General features: G+C 37.9%; 1 long non-coding RNA gene across 1 annotated transcript in view; it reads right to left on the bottom strand.

Moving 5' to 3' along the window:
* LOC145716610 (uncharacterized) overlaps positions 1-19874 on the bottom strand; it is a 35337-nt gene extending 15463 nt beyond the window's left edge. Inside the window, exons 1-2 of the long non-coding RNA XR_014139424.1 lie at positions 18857-19874; positions 15838-15989 (exon numbers count right to left, since the gene is read on the bottom strand). This is a non-coding gene — a long non-coding RNA (uncharacterized LOC145716610). The remainder of the gene's footprint in view (positions 1-15837; positions 15990-18856) is intronic.
* Positions 19875-24189: the final 4315 nt, after the last annotated feature.

Genomic DNA, 24189 nt, shown 5'->3' with positions numbered 1-24189 from the left:
TCAACAGAAGATCAGAGAAAAGGCCTTTCAAAATCTGACCCCTGGCTACCAATCTGGCCTGATCTCTGCCACCTATGTGTATACTTCTCTCATCTCTAATAAGCAACCTGGTTTTCCCAGGTCAGTGAGGTTAGCTCTAAAATGCTGCCTTCACACCCCAAAGTTCCTCTGGATTTCCAGGATGTGATTTTCTTCAACTGAACCACTCTAATTTGTGCTCTCATTCTCCTCTCCAAGAAGACTCTGTTCCCCAAACTGTGAAAGCATCCTGTTCCTCCAATTCTGTGTCTTTGTAGATGAGACTCTCCATTCCTTTCAACTTCATTGTTCTGGGGTCATCCCACATGCTCATCAGGGCCTGATCCAATAACGTTTTCTTCCCAGAAGACTTACCAAGTAAGTCCTGCTCATTCGCCTTAACCCCTTAGCTTCTGAGGACACAAAACATTCTAGTGTAGTCCCCTCTACCCATTTCTAGGCATCTTACATTGCCTAGATGTAACGTCTAAAATCTACCTTGCCTAAATGTAATGTCTAAAATCTACCTCCAAGATTCAGGTACAGACTCAACACCCTGTTGATTTTTTCCACTGAAGCTTTCCAGACCCTTTTGTTAACTTCCTGGGACTTGGAAACTAAAGTCCCTTTGATATTCTAAACCCACATTTCTTTGCATAAAAGTGAATTGATTGTTAGAAATGACTGATAAGGTAATCATTTTTGAATGATGATATGGCTTTGGTAATTTATAACCATGACTGAAATGTTTGAGGAGCTATTCTATTCCAGGTTGTAATGATTTGAAACTTCTTACTATATTTGCTTATGTAATTAACTTTATTAGACCCATGTTGCTAAGCCATTTTGGTAAGTCATTTTAAAAGTAAAGGGCTAAAACTTATGATAAGGTCCAGAACTAATAGCTAAACTGAGAAACAATTCTGTTCTGTGCCTGCACTAGGTGCCAAGGGAATAAAAAAGCATGACACCTACATGCAGCTAGAAATGCATTTATATGTACCAGTTGGGGTCTTAGGAGGAGCCAATTAAACAATCTATTATGGGCTGACTTGTGTCCCCCCAAAATTCATATGTTGAAGTCTTAACCCTCAGGACCTCAGAATGTGACCATATTTGGTGATAGGGTCTTTAAAGAAGTAATTAAATTAAAATGAGGTCTCTAGGGTAGACTCTAAACCAAAATGCCCAATGTCCTTCTAAGGAGAGGATGTTAGAATACAGACATGAACAGAGGGAATATGAAGTGAAGACACAGGAAGAATATGGCCTTCCACAAGCCAAGGAGAAAGGCTTCAGGAGAAACCAGCTCTGCAGACTTGATCTTGGATTTCTAGCCTTCGGAACTGTGAGGAAATAAATTTCTGTTTTTCAAGCCACTTAGTCTGGGGCACTTTGTTATAGCAAACTAATATAAGGCCCCTTTTCTTCTTCCAAGTTCAAATTCCACTGAGAGCCAGACACAAGTGTCAGTCATACCAACAGGAAAACACTGTGTTTATCCCCAAGGGAACTGGTTGAAGGCCAAGGCTTTAGTTCTATGGTTCAAAGGCTTGCTAGTACCTCTTTTTTAAATAGACAAAATTTCCTACCCAGTTACTTACTATGTGACAGAGAACCAAACAGAATGTATGCCTTTTAAAAATAGGAAGATCTGAAAGAGAAAGAGGAGCTGAGCTCACTTTCCTTTAGAAAAGTTATCATCCACGTAGGACTGAGGGTATAGACAGGGGCCAGGAGTGTTAGTAACAGAAATTGCTTGTCATAGAAACATGAGGAATGGGGAATAAGTACCACTGCAACAATCCAATGTTTTTTGCTCTCTTGATTCATTTGGTGCAAGCTCTAAGACTCTGGTCAGCCAAGGAAATGACTGACCCTCCTAGGAGAGGAGTAGAGCAATCTCAGAGCTGATTCTATCTGCATACTTCCCAAGCCCCATTGATCTCATCAAACATCATCAAGGTTATCTGGAGAAATGAGAGGAGCCAGAGGCCAGTCAATGCGAGTTGTCCAGGATGGACAGTGATGAGGTTACCTGTGGAACTGTGAACTGTGTTTATCGTATCTGTGGTGAGAGACGGAGGACGGGGATGGACTCCATCTATGCTACTTCCCCAGAGAAGGACAGCTGAGGAATTCCTCCTTTCTTACACAATTCAGAACTTGGTAATGGTGGCATCCCATGAGCCCAAGGCATCTTTCTTTCTCATCTATTGTGTTCAAGATCATTAACACCCATTACACTGTCGGTTGGATTTCTGGTCCTGAGCATAGGCTCTATGCTGTGACCTTATTTCCTGTGCTTTGGATTTGCTTAGGTCCATACACCACAGTTGCTTCTGGGGATAATTTTGCTCTTGTCTCTAAATTGGCTTCAAGTAGACAATCACCACAGCAGATTCTTAAACTGAAATTGCTATTGCTGTTTCTGAAACCTGTCCCTCCAGAAGCCTGGTATAGACAAATATCACTGCCATGTGTGTGTTAGTTTTAATACTGCCATGATGAAATGACATCTATTTCTGTTACATATGGTCCCATGTCAATTTCCTCCATAGGATGAACTTCTTTTGAAATGCTGAATTTGTTTTTTTTCTTACCATATATGTAGTTAGGATTGTTTGATATAGTTAAGTGGCTTATTTTCTCTTTTTTTTCTCTGGTATCAAATGGAGACAATAGGTTTTGAAGGTTTTTATTTTTTAGAAACATTGCTTTAGATTTTACTGTGAGAGGTTCTCCAAAAAGAGAGACAGAGAATCAGGGTAGCCAAGGTCTGCCAAAGTCAGTAGTGTTCAAGCAAATCTCGCTCTCCTTGACTTCCTTAGAAATTAGAAAACAGTACACAGGAAGGATTCTCTAGTTAGACAAAACATCTGCTATTATTTTCGTGCCTTGATCCCCTTGACTATGTTTTACTTTCCCAGTGCCAGCCCCTAGACCCACAGTTCCAAAGATTTCTTAGGCACATTGCCTCAGGACATAGGAAGTCTCTACGTCTTCAATTTCCATAGAGGTGTCCCTATAAGACTCATTTCCAGTGATTGAAGTGTTTTAATATGTTAATATGTCTTGATAGTCTCAGAATCCATTCTGAAACGTTTGCTTCTGAAACCTGTTTTTAAGGTGACCTGGTGGGACTTGTTTTCCATGGAGCACACTTTGGAAATACTGGCATAGATGCAAAGTCTTGAGAGGAAGATCCAGTTTCCCACATAAAATCAGAAAGACAAGGCTTCTGCTCAGTGGCCATAGCAAGCCCAAGGTACTTGGGAAAAATTCTTCACTAGGTCAACCACATAATAATAATTTCTGTAGTAACTTCAATTCTCTCATCTATAAAAGGAGGGCTTGATCTCGTAAACCTCTAAAATCTCTTCTGCATTTGCATTTTACGATACTATGTTTAGTATTATGATGGAAGAGGAAATGCTAAACAACTATGGAGAGGTTATTAAATTTAAGAAAAACTAAAAATTTGTATAATAAAAGCCTGACTAAAAAAAGAAGGAAAAAATTAACAATAACAAGTCAAGTACAAACTAAAATGATATTCATCAAAAATAAAATTATTTTTATATTTAAAATCAGATGTACTTTCAATTCATTTATTAAGTTGATAACCTTCCCTTTTTTTCTAAACTTTTACTGAAATGAGAGTAAGCATGAATAAAGATGAACAAGTTTATAAAAGCATAGAGAACAGGAGGGAAGCCATCAGAAGACAAGATTCTTTTTTTTTTTTTAAAGATTTTATTTATTTATTTGACAGAGAGAGACACAGCGAGAGAGGGAACACAAGCAGGGGAAGTGGGAGAGGGAGAAGCAGGCTTCCCGCGGAGCAGGGAGCCCGATGCGGGGCTCGATGCGGGGCTCGATCCCAGGACCTGGAATCATGACCTGAGCCGAAGGCAGACGCTTAACAACTGAGCCACCCAGGCGCCCCAGAAGACAAGATTCTTGATTTGTTTCTTGAAGATACACAGAGATAGGACTGTTTTAAAAGAAAGCAATAGCTAAAAATATGCTTAGGAATGGTTGTAGTAAAGGTGGGAAACACTGATTCTCCTCAGTGGAACCAGAGGGCTTCCAAGCCCGGTCAGAAAGTACAGAATGTAAACGTGAGAGTCATAGGCAGAAACCTATGGGGCAGGTAACCTAATTAAAAACTGCCCACAGAACAACTGGACCCATATTCCCATTCATATTGCTGAGAGATGGGAAAGAGTAACATTTGTTGTCATAATAAAACTGGAAGTTTGTCCTGCAAAGAGAGTGAGCACTCTGCCCTGGGAATGCCAGACTCCTAATATCAGCACCCCAAAAGAAAGGTGCTTCATATTCAACATTAAGGTGGATGATCAGTGTGCCTGCACTTTCTTCCCATACACCCTAGAGTATTTCTCAGCAGTGACACTGTTGACATTTTAAATGTTTTGGTTTTTTTTTTAAGATTTTATTTATTTGACAGAGAGAGCACAAGCAGAGGGAGAGAGAGGGAGAAGCAGGCTCCCCGCTGAGCAGGGAGCCCGATGCGGGGCTCAATCCCAGGATCCTGGCATCATGACCCGGGCCGAAGGCAGCCGCTTAACCGACTGAGCCACCCAGGTGTCCAAGCACTGTTGACATTTTAGGCAGAATACTTCTTTGTTGGGGATGTTGCCTTTTGAACTGTACTTTGTACTATAGGGTATTTAGCATCCACAGGCCCACATCCATTAGATGCCGGTAATAACCCCTTTTGTAGAAACCAAAAATGTCTTCAGACATTGCCAAATATACGTGGGGGGAAGAATCATCGCCAGTTGAGAACAACTACCCCAGAGGAACAACTAAAGATAAGCCCGGCCCACAAACACAAAACTGGAGATAGCAAAAACCAAAAAAAACTTACAACTTAAATGAAGCTCTAAAAATTAAACTCAAAGGAAGTATTCTGAAACTAGAAAATATCAGATATAGAAAATATAAAAGAGGAGTTAGGAAACACCAGGGTAAATCCCCAAGTTTAAAATCTATGTTAGTTCTGGAAAAAGAAAACAGAATGTAGGAAATAAGAGGAATCTTTGGGAAATCTCCTCCTCATTCTCTCCTCCACCTCCACCAAAGCTTAAGAGAGATGCTAGTGTTCACCCTGAAAGCAAATCTTACCCTTAGACACCTCTTGACTCAGAACAACAAAAATAAAAAAAAAAATACCCTAAAATCTTCAGGAGGGGGAGGCGTGCCAATGCTTATTTACAAATGAAAGGTACTCAGAATAGTGGAGTTCTTGTGAGCATGCTAGATGGAGAGAGAGCAATGTTTGAAATTTTGAGGGACATGATTATTTTAAAGATTTATATATTTATTTTAGAGAGAGAAAGAGAGAGTGTGCATGGGCAGAGGGAGGGACAGAGGGAGAGAGAGAATTTCAAGCAGATTCCCTGCTGAGCACAGAGCCCCATGTAGGGCTCAGTTTTAGGACCCTGAGATCATGACCTGAACCAAAATCAAGAGTAGGACACTTAACTGAGTCACCCAGATGCCCCCTGAGGGACATGATTTTTGAACCTAAAACTCTATGGACAGCACGACTGTCAGGTGTTTCTCTACATACCCTTTCTGGAAGTGCTATTGAGGATATGCTTTGGAAAAGGAAATTGGGATCTAAGAAAGAAAGGGCATAAGATACAAGAAAAAGTACAACTAAGCTAAAAGTGAAATGAAATTTCAAAATGAAAGCTCTTCAATCAGTCAAAACTGGAAATGAAAGAGTCACTTGAAGAAGAAAGTGGATTCCACTCAACCAGTGATTAAGAACTTGAGAGACTGAAGCAATAGGCCAAAAGATCATGTTTAACAAGTAACCATTCATTGATAAGGACTGTTTTGCCATCAGTACATAAATGATTTTAATGCATGTTCCCATGCATGCGCGCACACATTTCTCAAAATAGCAAGGGAATGTACAAAATAGATCTGGGGAATCAGTGCTGGAATTAGGTTAATCTGCAAATTTTACAATACCCTGTCTTGGTCTCCTCAGGCACTACAACAAAATACTATAGACTGGGTAGTTTATAAACAACAGAAATTTATTTCTCACAGTTCTGGAGACTAGAAGTCCAAGATCGAGGCACCGGCATGGTCATGTTCTCGTGAGGGCTCTCTTTATGGTTCAAAACTGGCACCTTCTTGCATTGTGGAAGGGACTAACGATCTTACTGGAGCCTCTTTTAGAAGACACTGATCCCATTCATGAGGGCTTCACTGTCATGAGCACCTTCCAAAGGCCCAACCTCCTAATATCATCATGTTGGGGGTGTTAGGATTTCAACATATGAATTGGGGACAGAAGGGAGACACAAATACTCAGACCATAGCATGTCTTGTCATAAATGTAAGACTTGAAGGTTTAAAAATTGATTTAAGGTGTTGAGAAATTGCAATGATAGTACAAAAAGTGACAAGTAGGAAGGGAAGCTAACAAGAATTTCTATGTCAACACATGAGGAAATAGTTGATATTTGTTGAGCAATTATGGCTCATTTTTAGTCACTTTGTGAGCTGTTTTTCAGTCATTATCAGTTTAATCCTCACAATAATATTATGAAGTGGTTATGATTATCCCAATTTTACTTATGAAGAGATTAAGTAACTTGTCCCAAGTCACAAAGCCATAAGTAGCAGAATCAGCCTTCGCATCAGGCCCGCTTATTATTATAAATTCCAGGCTTTCTTTTCTCCATTCCACCTGCATGAGAGACAATATAAACCTAATTTAGCAGATGGGAGGTACCAATTATGACTGAGGAAGGTCACAAAAGTCATCTCAGACACTTCTCTAAAGACCTGAAGCCCCATAGTTAGCTCACACTGGGACATCCTCAGGAAAAAGGACTACTTCCCTCGCATTGTGCACAACAATAAAAGGCCATCTACAATGTGTCTCCATATAGTTCAAGAAAAGCTTCATAAAATAAGAGAAAGTCCAGGAAAAAAGCAGTTAAAATGCCAAAGGGTTAGATGTGCTGTTTTATGAAGAAAGACTAAAAAGATTGAGAAATTATTAGCATAAGAAAAATCATGAAGACTGTAAACAAGAAATATGTAATCCTGCCAGAGTACTAGATCAAGCAAACATCTCAGAAAGTTTTCAAAAAAGGAAAATTTAGAGAAAAGCAAAGGAAGAAAAGCAAATAACCCAATTTTAAAATGCACCAATGATTTTAATAAACATTTCTCCAAAGAAGATAAACATGAAAATGGCTGAGAAGCCATGAAAAGATGTTCAACAACATTAGTTATTAACGAAATGCAAATCAAAACCATAATGACATATCATAGCCACCCACTAGGATGGCTATAGTAAACAAACAAATGATAATAAAAAAAAAACCCACAATAACAAGTTTTGACAGGGATGTAGAGAAAAAGAACCCTCAAATGTTGCTGGTAGGAATGTAAAATGGTTAACTGACTCTGGGAAAAAATGTCAGTTCCTCTTTCTATATATATACTTATATATACATATACATAGTTGCCATATGACCTAGCAATTCCATTTTTAGATGTACACCAAAATCTAATGAAGTATGTCCACACAGAAACTTACACATGAATGTTCATAGTACCATGATTCATAGTAGCCAAAAAGTGGAAACAACCCAAATATCCATCAGCTGATGAATAGGTTAAGTAATGTGGCATAGCCATACAATAAAATATTATTTAGCAATAAAATAAATGAACTACTTATACATGTTATAACATGGATAAAATTTGGTAACATTATGCTGACTGAAAGAAGTCAGACACATAATACCCCATATTGTGTGATTACATTTATATGAAATGTCCAGAAAAGGCAAATCCATTAAATTAGAAAGTAGATTAGTGGTTGCCTAGGGCTAGGAAGAAGAAGGAATAGGGAATGACAGCTAGTGGGTACAGGGTTTCTTTTAAGGTGATGAAATATTCTAAAATTAGACTGTGTACAAAGGTTGAATTGCATAGTTTAAATGGATACATTTTATGGTATGTGAATTATATCTTAATAAAGCTGTTTGTTTTTTTTTTAAGTAAAGGATAATTCAATAACCATTCATGATAAAACTGTTGGTAAACTAGGAATAGGGGGAAAACTTCCTCAACTTGATAAAGAATACCTTCCAAAAAATCTGCAACTAGCATCATACTTAATTATGAGAAATTTGAAGCTTTCCCACTAAGATCAGGAACAAGGCAAAGATGTCTTCTCTCACCATTCCTTTTTACCATTACACTGGAAGCTCTAGCTAATGCAATAAGAAAAGGAAATAAAAGGTATACAGTTTGGGAAGAAAGAAATAAAACTGTCCCTGTTTGCAGATGACATGACTGTCTATATAGAAAATCTGAAAGGATCAAGAAAAGAAGTCCTGGACCTATTAAATCATTATAAGCAAGATTTCAGGATATAAGCCCAATACAGGTTAAAAGTCAATCACTTTCCTGTATACAGTAATGATCAAGTAGAATTTGAAAATAACAATAACATTTACATTAGCATCCAAAAATGGAAATACTTAGGCATAAATCTAAAAAAATAAGGATAAGATATATATATATTTATAGATATATTTATAGATATAAATATATACTTTTATATACATAATTATATATACATATACATGGAAAACTAAAAACCTGGTGAATGGAATCAAAGACCTAAGTAAACGGAGAGATATTCCATGTTCATGGCCAAGAAGACTCAATTTTTCGAGATATCAGTTCTTCCCAACTTGATCTATAGATTTAGTGAAATCAAAATCCAAATCTCAGCAAGTTATTTTGTGGATATCAACAAACTGATTCTAAAGTTTACAGGGAGAGACAAAAGACTTAGAATAGCCAACACAATATTGAAGAAGAAAAAAGTTGAAGGACTGACACTTCTTGACTTACTATAAAGATTTGATAATCAGGAGAGTGTGGTATTAGCAAAAGAAAAGACAGGTAAATTGAACAGAATAAAAAGCACAGAAATAGAATCCCATGAATACAATCAACTAATCTTTGACAAAGAAACAAAAGCAATGCAATGGAGCAAAGATAGTCTTTCCAATAAATGATGCTGGAAGAACTGGATATCCACTACTTGCAAAAAAAAAAAAAAAAATGAATCTACACCCAGACCATACACTCTTCATAAAAATTAACTCAAAATGGATAACAGACCTAAATGTAAAACACAAAACTATAAAACTCATAGAAGATAACATAGGAAAAAACCTAGATGACCTTAGCTTTGGCAATGACTTTTTGGACACAACACCAAAGGCACAGTTTATTAAAGAAAAAATTGATAAGCTAGATTTCATTAAAATTAAAAATTTCTGCTCCACAAAAGACACTGTCAAGATAATGAAAAGACAAACGACAAGCTAGTAGAAAATATTTGCAAAAGACACATCTGATAAAGGGCTGTTATCCAAAATATACAAAGAACATTTAAAACTCAAGCATAAGAAAACAAAAAAGCTAATTAAAAATGAAATACCACAACAGACACCTCACCAAAGAAGATATACAGATGGCAAATAAGCATATGAAAAGATGCTCCGTATATGTTATGAGAGAAATGCAAATTAAAACAACAATGAGTTACCACTATATAGCAACTAAAATGACCAAAATCCAGAACACTGACACCAAAAGCTGTTGAGGATGTGAAGCAACAGTCCTCTCATATCCTACTGGTGGAAATGCAAAATAGTGCAGCTACTTTGAAAGATAGTTTGATGATTTCTTTAAAAACTATGCACTTCTTCCTATACAATCCAGCAATAGCACTACTTGGTATTTACCCAAAGAAGTTGAAAACTTATGCCCACCAAAATAATCTGCACACAGATATTTATAGCAGCTTTGTCTATAATCACACAAACTTGAAAGCAACCAAGATGTCCTTCAGTAGGTGACTGGATAAATAAACCATAGTACATGGAATATTACTCAGCACCAAAAAAAAAAAAAAAATGAGTTATGGAGCAAGGAGAGGACATGGAGGAACTTTAAATGCAGATTACTAAGTGAAAGCGGCCAATCTGAAAAAGTTACATACAGTATGTCTAACTGTAGAACATTACAGGAAAGGTAAAACTATAGAGACAGTAAAAAGATCAGTGGTTGCCAGCGTTTGAAAAGAGAGGAAAAGATGAACGGCAGAACCCAGAGGATTTTTAGGACAGTGAAACTGCTCTGTATTTTACCATAATGATGGATACATGTCATTATACATTTGTCTAAATCTATAGAATGCACAAGACCAAGGGTGAACCCTAATGTAAACTCTAGACCCTGGGTGATAATGATGTGTCAATATAGGTATATCATTTGTAACAAATGTACCACTCTGGTGGGGGATGTTGATAATGCAGGAGGCTGGGGAGGTGGGGCAGGGAGTATATGCAAAATTTCTGCACCTTCCATTCAATTTTGTTGTGAACCTGAAACTTCTATAAAAAAAAATAAAGTCTATTTTTTAAAAAAGAAAGAGAAAACCATTTTATACATTTATAGAATTCTTTTCCCCCAAGAGATAATAGAGGTCAGAAACATGGGTAAGCTTAAGCACAGTGAGGTGATAAATAGCATATAATGTGTTCTTAAGGAAATTAAGGCTATTTGGAAGATGTCCAGAATCTTTAGAATTTGAACCTTTTAAGGAGATCATCATCATCTCCCACAGAACATTTCCTTTGTGTTAGTTTTATGAAACAAAATATTGGGCAGAGTTGACCATTAGACAGAAGTTGGATAATTTTTGCTCTCTCTCTTCCTCTTCACTATCCCCAAAATTTTCCCAGTAGAATTAACAAAGGTTACTAATTACAAGGTTAGAAAAGAGAAATAATAGCATTTCTCTTCTATGGTGGACCTAAAAATAATATAGTACAGAATAGCATAGGGACACAAGACACCTGAAAATGCTAAAAGTTTCTACATGCAAACTTTGCAGCAAAATGAAAAATACTGCAGTACAGGTAATACAATCAAAGGAAATATTTTCTCCACACTGTTGACACTCTCAATCCCAACAAAAACAAAACTCCCACAAGCACACACTCAAGACAAATTTTTATGTGGATGGAAAATCAGTTTTTCAAGTGTTTTTAAAAGAAGTCACTGCAGTATTATTTTGTTAAGGTTGGGAAATGATGAGCAATTGTTTGTTCAATGAACATTTAAGTAGCATAGTTTACCAAAGATTCTCGCCACAGAGCAGTTGTATGTGTGCAGCCCAGCTGGAAGTAAAAATGCACACAAAAGAGAAAAAACAAACCACTGAGTTATTAAGCGGAGACAGTAGAGTAGCTCTGGATTTTTTTTCCTTTTCCACATAAAGATACCATTTGGTTGAATAAACAGTGCATTCTTTGCATTTAAATAAACTTAATTTTAAACAGCAGAGGGAGGAGGGGAAATGAAACTAAACCAAACATAAAACAAAACCAGAGATCATTAAAAAGGGACTTCAAACCAAATTTTTATTTTAATTAAGACAACACTCAACAATAGAAATCTGGGAAGGAGGTTAATGCAAGAAACAAAATCTTTTTCTTCAAATTTAGCTGATCAATTTAAGTGGATGGCTTCCAACCATATATATAAATGCAAAAGATCACCATGTGCCCCAGTGGGACAATGGAGAAAGGGAAGTTTTTATTGCTTAGGAGACTTGGTGGTTACTTACAGAAAGCCTAAAAACAATGTGTGCTTCCCCTCTCTCTAACTTAGAACTAAAACCCAGGAGGTTACAAAAACAAATGCCACATTCTTGCTAGTCTAAACAAACTCCTTTGAAGTATCTTCTGCCATATGAAATGCACCTCTGTCCCCTTCTGGGATGGGAGCATAGGAAGATTACATAAAGAACTCCTCTGAGGAAGGAGAAACTTTTCTTGCATATTTTAGGAATAGGTGGCTGCCTCAAGGCACATCCATTATCTTAATCTTGCCAAAGCCTCAGCTGCTTCTTAAACTCTGGCCAAAAGCCAAAGCTTCTCTAACACATTCTAATCATTGGATTAATCTTTGCTCACTCAATCTTTGTTGACTCATCACCTTCTTTAGCACAGAATACCAGTATGACACAGAGCAAACTACAACCAGGGTCTGCTTCTTTACCTTAAGGAAACGTAACTAAATTAGCTTATCCTTAAACTAGATAGCAGGGGATAGACAGGAAATGTGACCACCTGGAAGCTGGGAGATAAAGACCTTCCAAAGAGAGAACTAAAACCATCATGGCAGCCCCAGTCCCCACAGCAATGAGAGGCTCAAGAAAAGCAATGATCAGATCTCTCTCCTTTATCTTTGGCTGTAGGTTGTTTTTGTTTTGTTTTGTTTTCCCAGCTTTGAGGATTGGCTAGAGGAAAATGTGATGGAGATTTTTCTGGCAAGAGAAAAGAAAAGCCTAAAGAACAGGTGAATTTGTGAGTTATTTATTTCTAGAAATATAGACTTCATAATTCCCTCTTCAATCTCCACATACTTTTCTCTGTTGCTCACGTAACACTAAAAGAGGAAAGGAGAGCCAAGCATTTTTCAAATTAATGTCTTTAAGAAATTCAGAAATATTGGAGGATTCAGTAACTTGAACCAACTTTCTTGCTAAAATAATAGGAAAATCAGTTCAAAATATCAGAAAATATTTATAAAAGCAGTGCAGAATGTATTTGAAAGCATCAGAGAGCTAATAAGTTAGTGCAAGGATGTGATAGAGGATAAAGACTCAGGAAGGTGAATCCAGCATGTGGAAGCATTTTTCCGTTGGGGAAATATCAAGGCTATTCTATACATGCATAATCTCAGGAAACACTGTGTTCACAAGGCATTCCTAGGATGCTACTTAAGGACTAGCTTCATATAGTCAAGAGATAACCAGGCAAAATTCAGCAAAAGAGTTGTTGATGACAACTGAATATATTTAATTATGGATCTAAGACCAAAGCAAAAGCAGGGACAAGGAAAGGATAGTATGTAAATACTATATGTTATGACAAAGTAGGAACAACTAAAATAAATGGAAAGAATAGGGAGGAACAAAAGAGGAAAGTAGAAAAAAATCTAATTTACTATTGCACTGAAGACATGTGAAAGTCAAAGAATATCTTTTAAACAAACTAAATAGTAGAAATCTAAATGAGGAAAACTAAGTGCTAAGAACATTGTATAATGTAATAGTAATTAGTAACCAATAGAATAAAAATGGAAACTTTCCTAAATATCAAAAATCCCTATAAAATAGAGCAAAGAAAACAGGTCACGTAAAGAAGAAAAATAAATACAACAAAATGTACCAAACAAATAAAACAAAATAATGTGGAATAACAGTTGTATCAATAAATATTAACGAACATGAAACACCCATTGGAAAAAGGACTTCCAGATTGGTCCAAAGGATAAAATCCAATTCTATAACAAAGTGATTCATAGAGGCTAAAAATAAAGGGGATGAACAAATGTATACCAGACAAATGCAAATACTAGGAAATTGAGGATAGAGAGCTTGATATTAGATAAAATTAAATATACGTCAAAAAGCATTAAACATGGTAAAGAAAAACATTTTATAATGCTAAAGGCAACAATTTCCAGTTAAGATAACAGTTATAAATGTCTACGCAGCAAATAACTAAAGATTTCTTTGATAAAGTATAAAGATGCAAGGAAAAAATGGACAAAAATATATTAATAGTAAGAGATTTTGAAACAACATTCTCAGTCTAAGATAAGCCAAGTGGACCAAAAATAAGTTATACTATTAAAGTTCTAAGCAATATTACCCATAAAGCATAACTTTTAGGTATATATTGAAATTTTCCTAGTGATGTTGATTTTAGTACAGACCATTTACAAAAATTTACCATACCTAATTAGATCACAAAGAAAAATCTCAAAAAATTCTATGCAAGTTTTAAGTAGAAATTAATAGCAAAATTTTAAATGTGTTAGAATTAAAAAAAAAAGAAAAAACCTCTCCACTAAAAAACTAGTGTAAAAAGTGGAAAAAAAAAAAAGACTAAAATTGTAGAATGTCTAACCTAAACATTAACACTACATACTGGAATATATGAACTGCGATTAAATAAATGATTAGAGAAAAAGTAATAGCCTTAAATAGTAGTCTTATAGCCATCAGAACTGAAGAATAAAATTATAAGAATTAAATGAAAGCCTCTAAAAACTAGAAAAAAGTATAAACTGAACAAGGGTTGAAAAAATAATAAAAGGAGAATGAATGTGGTAGAAAATAGAAAGATAATGTAATTAGTGAATAAGCCAAAATGCTGTTTCATTGAGGAAAAAATTACTAACATAGACAAACTACAAATTTCTACAATAGAAATTTATTTAAGAGAAAAAAGGGAAAATATATAAAATAAGAAATGATAAGGGAGTAATAAACATTAAAAGAGATGAAATTTTCAAAATAATAAGGCACTACTTTGCAAAACTATGTAATTTGAATACCAAGATCAGATGAAGTAAATAATTTCGTAGGGAAATACAATTTGCAAAAATTTACCCCAGTAGAGACAGAAAGTCTAAACCAACCAATTTCCATATAGAAAATTAAAAAATTGTTAAATAACTATCCCCAAAAAAAGTCCCAGTCCTGATAATTTCCTAGGAAATTCTACCAAATATTCAAAGACCAGATAATCAAAATACTACAAGTATTGTTCCAGAAAATAGGATAGCAAAAGTGAAAACCTCAAAATATTTTTATGAAGCTAGTATACAATGATACCTAAAACAAATAAAAGTAGCATAAACAAAAGAATCTACAGATAAATTATTAGAAATAGTACTTGAAATAAACATCTAAAATGTAATGGCATTTCTATATATCAGCAATCAAATTTACAGTAACATCGCTTATAATAACATCAAAATTACCAAATACATATGAATATATCTAATGAAGAACATACCACATTCTATGCAAAAAGAAAAACTATAAAAAATTGAGAGTTCAAGAGAATGAAAAATAAACCAGAGATTGGGAAAAAAATACTGATTAACTGATTTGATAAAGGATGTGTGTTTAAAACTATACAAAGAACTCTTAAACTCAATTAAAAAAACCAAACAACCCAATTAAACAGTTGGCAAAAGATCTAAATCAACAACTCACCAAAGAAGATATATAGCAAATAAACATATGAAAGGCTTATCAACATCATATGTAATTATAGATTGCAAAATAAGACAATGAGACATCACTATACATCTATTAGAATGGCAGAAAAAAAAAACCAGAAAACAATATCAAATACTGGCGAGAATGTGGAGCAATAGGAACTCTCATTCTTTGCTTGGGGAGACCACAGATTGGTACAACTACTTTGGAAAATTCTTTGATGTTAACTACTAAAACTAAAAATACATTACAACATGGTCAAAACATTTCACTCTTGATTTTTTATCCAATAGAAATATTACTCCAAGAGACATGTGCAAGAATGTTTACAGCAGCTTTGTTTCCAATGGCCCCAAAGTATAAACATAAGTATCCTTTTACAATAAATGTATAAACTACAGTATATTCATTCACACATTGGAATTCTGTCCAGTGATGAAAATGAACAACCTATAACTATGGGGCAACACTGATGAGTTTCACAAACACAACATTGGGCAACAGAAGCCACACACAGAAGAGTACATACTGTACTAATCCGTTGGTATAAAGTTCAAAGCGTATGTAAAACTAAGCTGCAATGCTTTGATGGGAAAAAAAAGCAGAAAAGTGATTATCCTGAGAGTCAAGATCATGGTTACCTCTGGGAGGGGGGAAGGGCAGTGCCTGGACGGGGGTAGAGAGCAGCTTCCAGACTGTTGACAGGATTCCACTTTTTCCTCTGAGTGGTGATTGCATACAGGCTCATTTTGGGAACGTCACCAAGCTGTACCTTTTCTGTTTTGTACAAGTTCTGCTGAGCAAAGAAAACAGTTGAGAGAGAGTTGACAGCTTATTTCATAATAAAAACATTCAAATAAAAAGTTATAAATGCTTTTTTTTAAACTTTGTTTATTTCGAGTTTTTATTTAAATTGTAGTTAGTTAACATATATGGTAAAATTAGTTTCAGGGGTAGAATTTAATGATTCATCACTTACATTTAACACCCAGTGCTCATTACAATAAGCACCCTCCTTAATACCCATCACCCATTTAGCCCATCCCCTGCCCACCTCCCTTATATATGCTTTTGATATGATAAAATCTAAGCAGTACCAAAGGGTATAGGATGAAAATGAAATATCTCTCACTAGAGACAACCACTGGTAATATGTCCTTGTATATCTTTTTAAAGTTTTCTATATGTAGTAGAAGGAAAGAAGGAAGGAAGGGAGGGAGGGAGGAAGGGAGGAAAGGAGGGAGGGGAAAAGCAGGGATGGAGGGAGAGATATATAATAGAGTATAAAAGATGATAGATGATGATGATAGATAGATGATAGATACATACATACATACATACATACAGGGAAGGAATAAATGTCAGAAGGATGGAAAAATAGGTGTTCTAAAGGATAAACATGCCATGAAAGGAGGAACATAAACTGTATTCACACTGTTCTGCATTATACCTTTTCCAATGAACTAAACGTCTTGGAGGTTATTCCATATAAGCATATATAAATATACCATGTTCTTTTTAATGACAATATAATACTTGTATAAATGTACCATAAATTTTTCACCCAATAATTATTGATGGAGACTTAGATTGCTTCTACAATACAAATAATTCTGCAACAGACCTGGTATATGTTTTGCATTGATATATGAAAATATATGTAGGTACGTTTCTAGAAGAGATCCTGCTATGTTATAGAGCATGCTGATAACTACCAATCTCCAAAAGTTGGATCCATTTACATCCCACCAACAGTGTATGAGAGAACCTGCTTCCCAATCTCACCAACACTGTAATCCTTAATGTTTTGATCTTTGCGAACTGAATATGTAAAAATTGACCTCCAGTTTAAACTTATGCTTCCTGGGGTGCCTGGGTGGCTCAGTCAGTTAAGCGACTGCCTTCGGCTCAGGTCATGATCTCGGGGTCCTGGGATCGAGCCCTGCATCGGGCTCCCTGCTCTGCGGGAAGCCTGCTTCTCCCTTTCCCACTCCCCTGGCCTGTGTTCCCTCTCTCGCTTTCTCTCTCTCTGTCAAATAAATAAATAAAACCTTAAATAAATAAATAAATAAATAAATAAATAAATAAATAAATAAACTTACGCTTCTTTTGTTAAAAGTTATTTTGCACAGGGGCGCCTGGGTGGCTCAGTTGGTTAAGCGACTGCCTTCAGCTCAGGTCATGATCCTGGAGTCCCAGGATCGAGTCCCGCATCGGGCTGCCTGCTCGGCGGAGAGTCTGCTTCTCCCTCTCCCGCTCCCCCCTCTTGTGCTCTTTCTCTCACTCTCTCTCTCAAATAAATAAATAAAATCTTTAAAAAAAAAAAGTTATTTTGTACATCTTTTCATATCTTTTCATAAATGTTGCTATTTCTTTTTCTGTACACCATTCATCTCTAGCTTTTGTCCACTTATATTTGAAATAGATAACACATTTTCTTGGGTTGAGAAGTCAAAGGTTACAAAACAAGACACAGTAAAATTTCCCTCCCATCCTTCGACCCCCACACAACCCAGCATCCCTCTCCCATAAGCAACCAATTCCATTACCTTAGCATATATCCTTCTGAAGAAATCCTATGTATAGGTGTGTAAATATAGGCATGTGTGTTTGTTTCCCTTTTGTTCCTCAAAGAGTAACTCACTCTACACATTCTTCTGTACTTAAACCAAGAATTTCCAAAGACTTTTGAGGCTTTCCCCGCTCCCAGCTAACTAAGTAGAGGCTTGCAATAGCCAATAATTCCTACCATCCAGCAACAGCAAGGGAGGCTTAAATGTGGATGGCAGGAAGAAGCCAAGAAACCGGGAGAAAAGAGATCTGTTTCTAAGATGTTTTTCATAAGGCTCTGCCCTGAAACGATTTCTTCCCACCAGAAACCACAGGGATAAACAGCCCCTCCCAAAGTGCTGAGGAAAGCGAACAGCAGATGGACAGCAGGGACCTGAGCACATCGGGAGGGGCGAGGCACAAACGCGGGAGTCCTAGACAGCAATGGGATGAAGGATGGTCAGCGTGAGGCCAGACAGGTGGGAATGTAGCTCGCACGGTCAGGTTGGCAGCACAACGGAAGCAGAGCTCTGACCCGGAAGGCAACCATCAGTCCTCTGCCTGGGTGTAGGGTGATGCAATGCCCAACGGCAGAGGCCGGGAGGAACCAGCCATCAGCAGGAGCACGAGCCAGAGAAGCACGAGATGTCCTATAAGAGTGGGACAAGGACTTGGCCCCGAGTGTGCAGAGCGCCGAGATTCCAGAACAGACAACATGAGTCAGGCGCCCAGGGTGGGGCTTAGTCCCACACCAGGATCCCAACAGAGACATGGCTGCTGGGCACTGTGATTACCAGAGCAGGGATGAGTGATTAAACAAGATCTTACCTGCGCTCTGCATATTATAATTAGCTGTGCAGGTCTAAATTAATTAGGAGGTAGAGTTTTATGTGCCTCCTCCATAGGATTGTCTGGTTCTGCTCAACTTAAATGCCTTTCTTGTTTTCCAATATTCCTAGCCAAAGAACTTCACCCGTTATTGGAGAACTGAAATACCTAGACTAACTATCCCACCTGACCATCCAGTCATGCTTGAATGCATCAGCAGAGCTACCTTCACATCAGTTCAAGCATCCATTCTTCATACATTGATCAGTATTAAGCACCTACTGTGCTCCAGGCCAAGTGATAGAAGCTGAAGGCAGAACAAGTGAAGCAGGGAGTCCTTACTCTCCAGGAATCTAACCTGCTGTGGGTAAGAGAGACAGATAATTAAAGTAAATCATTAAAATTCAGTACAAAAATTTTGCAACAAAAATATTAACTGAGTGCTTTACAAGTACAGAGGAAGGAGTCACACCAATCCTGCCTAACGTTGTCAGAAAAAGACTCCCAGAGGAAATGACATACGAGCTAGGTCTTAAAAGGGGGTTTACAGGAGCTTTCTGGCTGAGAAAGGGAGGAAGACATTCTGGGCTGGGAGAACGGTGGTTATAAATGTGGAGTCATACCTAGGCATAGCATTTCCAGGGAAGACTTAGAAGTTCATTGCAGCTGAAGCAAAGATGAATGGTGAGAGAAGGTGCCAGAGAAGAGAGAAGTGAAACCCAAATTGCCAAAGCTTCTGGGAAACCAGCAAGACACAGCCTGCATGGATTTGAATGAGAGAAACCAGGGGCCAAGAAGGTAATGCAATCAACTGCAGAGAACAATGAGGGCCACCAGTGATGCAGACACTTGGGATGCACTATCCAGCTAGGACCTGCCTGGGGTGGAAATTTGTAGGTCATGCCACTTTACACATCAGTACTGAGCAGGAATTACCCCTCCCACCCTTATCCTACACCAGTGGTTCTCAGCAGAGGAGGAATGGGGGTGAAGTGTCACAACTGGGGGTGCTATGGGCATCTAGTAGGTAGAGGCCAGGGATGCTGCTAAACATCTCACCATGCACAGGACAGCCCTCACAACAGGGAATAAGCTGGTCCAAACGTCACACATGTGGACATTGATAAACCTGTCCTACATATATAATAGAAATATTTAGCTCACATGTGGATTTCACATTAGAGGCATTACTGCATAATGGTTACATCTCTTTTAAAATCCAAGAAATGAGGGCGCCTGCGGAGCTCAGTCAGTTAAAGCTTCCAACTCTTGATTTTGGCCAATGATCTCAGGGTCCTGGGATTGAGCCCCACGTTGGCTCACTTAGCAGGGAGTCTGCTTGAGGATTCTCTCTCCCTCTCCCTCTGCCCTCCCCCCACCGCTCACATTCTCATCTCTCTCTCTCTCAAATAAATAAATAAATCTTTAAAAAATAAATAGATAAAACCTAAGAAATGTTGCATAATCATTTATATCAACTTAGGTATCTCTTTCTCAATCTATCTCCTGCTCCTGCCTCCCACCTTTAACTTCCTGAACTACCATTTTATCTGTTTTTTTTTTTTAAGATTTTATTTATTTATTAGAGAGAGAGAGAGAGAGAGCTAGGGGAGAGGCAGGCAGAGGTAGAGGGAGAAGCAGGCTCCCCGGCAAGCAGGGGCCCTGATGCGGGACTCGATCTCAGGATCCAGGATCCCAGGATCATGACCTGAGCTGAAGGCAGATGTTTGACTGAGCCACCCAGGTGCCCCCATTTTATCTGTTAACCACCTACTTCCACAATGCAATATCCTCAAGCTCTTGGCATCATGTCTTTTTGTGTCCATAATAGCAGATGTTTGACTGAGCCACCCATGTGCCCCCATTTTATCTGTTAACCACCTACTTCCACAATGCAATATCCTCAAGCTCTTGGCATCATGTCTTTTTGTGTCCATAATAATATCCTGCATTTATATTGTCTCCACAGTGTTCAGCATGCTCTCACCTGCATTTTGTAATTTGACCTGAATAGATAGTTCTCCATAAAAGATAAACATATAAACAACAAGAACAGGAAAATATACTGAACACCAGTAGTCACTGGGGACTAATCAAAACCACAGTAAGATACCACTTAATACCCATGAGGAGGGTTATAATTAAAAATTTTTTAAAAAAGCAAAAAATAACAAGCATTGGCCAGGATATGAAGAAGCTGGAACTCTTCTACATTGTTGGTGGGAATGTAAACTGGTTCAGCCACTGTACTAGTTCAGGCTGCTAAGACAAAATACCATAAACTGGGTGGCTTAAGCAGAAAATATTTATTTCCCACAGTTCTGGGGGTTGCAAAGTCCAAGATCAAGGTGCTGGCAGACTCAGTTCCTTGTGAGAACCCACTTCCCAGCTTCAGACAGATACCTCCTCCCTATATCCTCACATGGTGGAGAGAGAGGGAGCACTGGTCTCTTCCTCTTGTTATGAGGACATTAATCCCATCCTGGGGGTCCACTCTCATGATCTCATCTAGACTTTCCACAGGCCCCACCTCCAAATATGATCATATTTGGGGTTAGGGCTTTAACATATGTATTTGTGGGGGAGGAATACAGAGATTCAGTCCACAACTATTTTGAGAAATAGTTTAACAATTCCTCAAAATGCTAAACATAAAGTTAACATATAGTCCAGCAATTCCGCTCCTACTTATATATCCAAGAGAAATGAAAGCATGTCAACATGGAAACTTGTATACCAATATTCATAATAACCAAAAGGTGGAAACAACAACATCTATCAACTGATGAACAGGTATAAAACGTGGCATATCTATACAATGGAATAGTATTTGGCAAAAAAAGGAATAAAGTACTAATACATGCTACAACATGGATGAACCTTGAAAACATTATGGTAAGGGAATAAGTAAGCCATAAAGCCACAAATTGTATGATTCCGTTTCTGTGAAACGTCCAGAATGGGCAAATCTAGAAACAGAAAGCTGATCAGTGGTTGTCAGGAGCTAGTGGTGTTAATGAAGATGATGAAAAATTGATTATAAAAATCAAAATCTAAAATCAATTCTAAAATCGATCGTGGTGATTTGCTGCACAACTTTGTGAATATACTAAATTCCACTGACTTGTAAATTTTAAATGGACTAATTGTATGACATGTATTGTATCTCAGTAACGCTGTCACAAAATGAAAAGAAATGAAAAGAGAACCCTGATGGTAGTCTCAGGTTTCAATCCACCCCGAAAGCTCAGCCCTTAGGATTTGGGAGATATTGTATGCTAATAATTATGTTGCTTCTCTTGAGTAAGCTGGCTCAAATGGATCTATAGTAGTTGTTCCCAAAAGTATAGTGTAGGACTGCATCACATGCCAAGAATGGGTGTGTTTCACATCAAGGGAACACAGTAAACATTACACTTTGGTCTCTACTTGAGCTGATCCTAACACGTCCTTTATCTCCAGCCTTTGGGGTTCCCTGCTCACCGCACAGTGTTTTTATGAAGTGCCAGTGACATACCAGATGTGAAAGCTTTTTGTAAACTTACAGAGATATGCAAATGCATAATATCATCTGGTTCCTGGGCCTTTTCATTTTGATACTAGTTTTTCCATATACGTTAATAGCAGACAAAGAATGCTTTCATTTTACGGGCCAGGTACACATTCTTTTGTAAGTCGACACGCAGTTCGTTAAAGCTAGGTCTTAAAAATTGAGATACAGGATCAGGGCCTAACAGAATTGATAAAACTTTGCATCTGAACAGACAAACGTAGACACCCTAGTGAAGAGGTGTTTACACATTGGATTACACATGACTACACCAGCCTTCCAGAGATCCCACTCTGGTGAGGCCAGCAGAGAGAACTGGCAACTGATCTCTCCCAGCACTTCCGAGTATACTCAGGGGACAGTAACTCTTGCTTAAAGGTCACTAGGCCTCTTCTGTTTCTTTAGGATAAGTGTAGCATGCAGACATTAGGCAAGGCACGTACAGGGCCCTTCACATCTGGCTCAGCAATCAACCCTTGAGCCCACTGAAGGTGCTCGCGTCCCAGCACTCTCTCGTGCTGACTTGCTGGTCACTTCCTGACTGGCTGCGTTCCTTCACACGTGCTTCTAAGTCATTAGCTCCACATAGAGTCACACACAGAATGAACAAAGACCATTCCAGCATTATTTCTCATGTGAACCTGCTCTAATTTCCTCAGGGGCTTCAGCCATCCTTTCTTCTAAGTTCTCGTCCCTCCTTGTGCAAGTCTCCCCTTAAACCTATATGATACTAGATTGCCATTCTCTGCAAGAATACCAACTTTCTAGACAGTGAGATTCTTTGTCCAAGTCCCCTTCCCCAGGGTCCCAGGAAGGGTGGACAGATGACAGGCTGTGGGTCTAAGGCCAGGACTTGGTCAGAGGGATAGTGCCCAGGCCAGCAGGCACAGTTGACAAATCAGTGTCCATTGTGAATGGTTGGTGCCCATAAAGTCTGGTTGTTAAGTATTTTGAATATCAGCCCTCACATGGGCTACTCAAATCAGCCTGGAGCAGGAAAAGCTATGTTCCTGGGCTTAGCAAAGTGTCAAAAAGAAGTTAAAGCTTTAGTAATAGAAGGTCAGGAGCCAAAGAGACACAAGAAAAGAAACAAAACCGAAGTGAAGGGAAGGACCCAAGTAACAAGATCTAAGTAGAGGGAAAGTGATAGTGGAAAGAATGTGAGCATTTCATTCCCAGTTCCAACCCCAAACATTCTCCTTACTTGCTTGGGTCAACCTCACTGGTTCCCATTTTCCAAATTAGTAAAATAGCCATTTTAAAGCCCGCTTTTCAGAATTGCCAAAAGACCCAGAGGAACAAACATTCTGTCTTCTATAATTAAGTAATAAAGCCCTATTGGGGCATGTTCACATGTGGTCTTAGAATATTTCAAAGAACACCGTAACTAGCTATTAATCAGCAAAAACTCACTGTTAATCATTATCCCATGGTATCTCTATTTCTTGTGTATATTTCTATCACTATGCTTCTCAGGGTGCGTTATCATTAATTTCCTCTCTTTCTTTCTCTCCCACTAGGCTGTGGGCTATTTATGGGCAGGTACATTATCCCAATTGCCTAGCACAATGTATGCCTATCCCAAAGGAGGTGCTCCATAAGGATATGGTGAATGATTTAAGTGAATTCACCTTGGCAAGATCCGGAAGAAAGAGCAGAGGGAGAACAATATAAGCAAATAAAAAAGTTACTATTATAATAAATTTTCCATGCCCAGAATGCTATGGAAGGAATGAGAAGTATGTGTATTCTGCCTTTAGCTGAATCTTAAGGAATAAGTAGGAATTAACCAGGTAAACAAGATGGGGAAAGGAATTTCAGGCAGAGGGAACAGTATGGTGGTGTGAAAATGTGAACAGATGAAGCAGATAATTTGTGTGCATTTGGGGGAGTGAAGGGAGCAGAGTTTGTGGTCAGGAGCAAGGCCATGAGCCTTGCCAAGGACTTCAAACTTCATCCTAGGATATGGGAAAGCTGTTACTGGGGTTCGGGCAGAAAAGTGATAGTATTACCATGAAAGAAAAGCCAATATGGGTCACAGCAGATCTGATGGAAGAAGGGAGGC

Source organism: Leptonychotes weddellii, chromosome 12, assembly GCF_054177405.1.
Source record: "Leptonychotes weddellii isolate Sample4059 chromosome 12, ASM5417740v2, whole genome shotgun sequence".
In the NCBI taxonomy this organism is placed as follows: Eukaryota; Metazoa; Chordata; class Mammalia; order Carnivora; family Phocidae; genus Leptonychotes; species Leptonychotes weddellii.
This window is presented reverse-complemented; position numbering and strand designations above follow the sequence as displayed.